This window comes from Mastomys coucha, unplaced genomic scaffold, assembly GCF_008632895.1.
Source record: "Mastomys coucha isolate ucsf_1 unplaced genomic scaffold, UCSF_Mcou_1 pScaffold13, whole genome shotgun sequence".
Classification (NCBI taxonomy): Eukaryota; Metazoa; Chordata; class Mammalia; order Rodentia; family Muridae; genus Mastomys; species Mastomys coucha.
Genome location: NW_022196895.1, coordinates 46,182,011 through 46,184,730, shown reverse-complemented (window position 1 = coordinate 46,184,730; position 2,720 = coordinate 46,182,011). Strand labels below are relative to the sequence as shown.

The 2,720-nt window shown below is 42.1% G+C and overlaps 1 pseudogene; it reads right to left on the bottom strand.

Moving 5' to 3' along the window:
* Positions 1-395: 395 nt before the first annotated feature.
* Positions 396-873, bottom strand: LOC116087467 (annotated as a pseudogene).
* Between the last annotated feature and the right edge of the window lie 1,847 nt (positions 874-2,720).

Below are 2,720 nucleotides of genomic sequence, written 5' to 3'. Positions count from 1 at the left end.
TTCCACAGGCCACAGTGAGATGGACTCTCCCATGTCAACCATTAATCAAGAAACTTTCCCACAGACTCACCTCCTCTTGGCTAATTTTTTGGAAGCATTTTCTCAGTTGAGATTTCCACTTCTCAGATACATGTAGGTTTGTGTTAAATTGACAAAACCAACCAGCACACGGACGAAACGGAACCTCCCACAGAAGTGTGGCGCATAACAACCTTCATAGGTCAGTTCTACCATGAAAAAGATGTATCCCCTTCCAGTGTCTAAACTGTAGCTTCAGGAGGAACTGGGTTTCTAAATTAAAGTACCTGATCATGAATAAGAGCAAGGTCAAAGGAAAATCCCTTCCCAATCCTGGCCCTTGTGATTTTCTTGAGGAGCCATGTGGAAACTACACGTCAGGTCACTTCGAGAGCTATATGTTGAAGAAATAGGCTAGTTGTTCCTATAATCATTAATATTGGCTTAGCAAGACAGGGATTCTTTAAAGGAAAAAACGGGGTAAAGAACTTTTCAGTTTGTGGCAGAAGCCTAGAATTACAGATCCTGCTCATGGTGGGATTGCTATACCTAGATTAATAGGAAGTTGAGTAGTAGGTATAAACGTGTGCATGAGAAGGCCTGGGAGGTGTGTTGATCCGATAAACATAATAAGAGATTCCATTATTAGGGATAGTGTTCATCCTTTTGGTGGAGGAATTAGTATTATTTGTTTTACAATAAGTTTAATTAGTCATTTTTTAAAACGGTTTAAACAGTTGTTAATTAAATGTTTTGATGAGGAAAATAAAATTGAGGGGAGAGAGTGACAACAGCAATGACTGGTAATCCTATTATTGTAAGGGTAATGGAAGAGACAAAGAGATTTTCATTCATTTTGATTCTCAAGGATTTTTGGTTTTTAATAATTTTAGGGTTTTGGAAAGAGGAGATGTGGAGAAAGTTTGTAGGGAAAATTTTAATTGTGGTAGAAGGAAAACACTGGTTCGTGTGTGTGTGTGTGTGTGTGTGTGTGTGTGTGTGTGTGTGTTCCTCTTCATCCACATTTTCAATCAGGAAATGGCATGGAAACTGCAGCTCCAGGAAACCCTCAGCACTCAACAGTAAAGCAGGCAGCAAACAGAATTCCTTAACGCCTTAAAACAAAAATGTTCCCCCGTGCCTCCCTCTACTCCCAGTGTGAGAATTTAGGAAGGAATGAACATGGACAACCATTGGAACGACAGAAGTCATGAAGTCATGAAACCAGCTGGGAACTTTTTATCTGAGAAAGGACTTTTATTCAAAAGAATAGATTTATCTAAGGCAACCTACAGGTCTAACTTGTTTACACATAACATTTTAATAGCTGGAAGGTTAAGGTTCGGGAGCAAGAATCGTTGTTACTCATCTAGAAGCAACTGATTATGTTTTTGTGATCTTTCTTCTCCCACAAGTATTTAAGGGGGTCTGTTATTAATGTCAAGTCCTGCTCTTTTTCTTGAAAGGAGACAAGGAGACATAAAAATTAACTCGATAAAATGACATTGTGGCTCGGGAAAGCCGGCCTACCCGTCTGCCCTCAGGAGAGATGGCTACAGACAAAGCTGAAAAGGACACAAGGCATCTCAGGACTCCGATGAAAAGTTCATTCTGCAGGAAAATAAAGGCGATTCTGCACGGCCTTCCGGTGGTGTGATGACGTCTCACCACAGGCAGACGTGAAGCCCTGGCTTTCTCCCAGCCATTCCCACCTCCCGTTCTCATCCCCTTCTCCACAGGACACAGATAATTAACCAGCACGAATGGGCCAAGGCTTGAGAAATCCTCAGTGTTTCCCCCGACTGACAAGTTAACAAGATTCTGGGGTTTTCTAAACCAATTCAACCCAAGGACCAGACAAAGTCAGACACTCCTGATAATCTTTCCGTAGTTAAACGTACTGTCTTCAATCGTGCGCTCCCATTTAAATGGCCAGTTCCATACAGATTACACCTTTGCAGAAACTCCTGCGATTTCCAATTTGAGGAGTAACGAGGAGCTTTAAGGCAATTGATCTCAGAAGGAGCAAAATAACTCAGTGCCCAGAAGTTTGTAGAAGCAATAGCAACTGCTGAGGCAGTTTTGCACACTCAGTTCCAGAGCGAACACAAGGAGGGATGCCTCCATCACAGAAGTCACCGGGGAGGAAACGTGGAGAACAGCATCCCAAAGTGCCTCCCTACTCATCTTTATTGAGAACCTGAAGCTAAAATAACATGATTTCAGAAATCAAAGGGGGGAAAGTGGAATTATCACATCCAGCTTTTCCCAGCCCAGGCTTAAAGTTTTTCCTACAATTAGATGTTCTTAGCTCTATGGACTAAATTGGATTCACCCTGGAAGCTTTTAAAAGAGAAACATATGTGTTTACATGCCGGATCAATTAAATAAAAATATCTGAGGTAATGGGCAAGCTGTGAGCGGTTTAAAGACCTTTGTCAGGTGGTTCCAACAGGGCAGGAGGCAGAAAGCCAGCAGCCAGGTTTGATCAGAGGCCACACTTGTAATCCCCAATGACTGGCATCTTTGTGGAAATGCATTTTCAGAACATTCTGATTGGTTTAGAGCTTTACTTCGTCTTGAAGTGCAGTCAAGTCTTCATTGGAGTAAGTCGTAGCAGGTACGGAGCCCTTGCTCTTAGCATAGTTCCAGTCCTATACCTACACAAATGGCTTAAGCTAGGGTCTGGACTAAACCTTAGA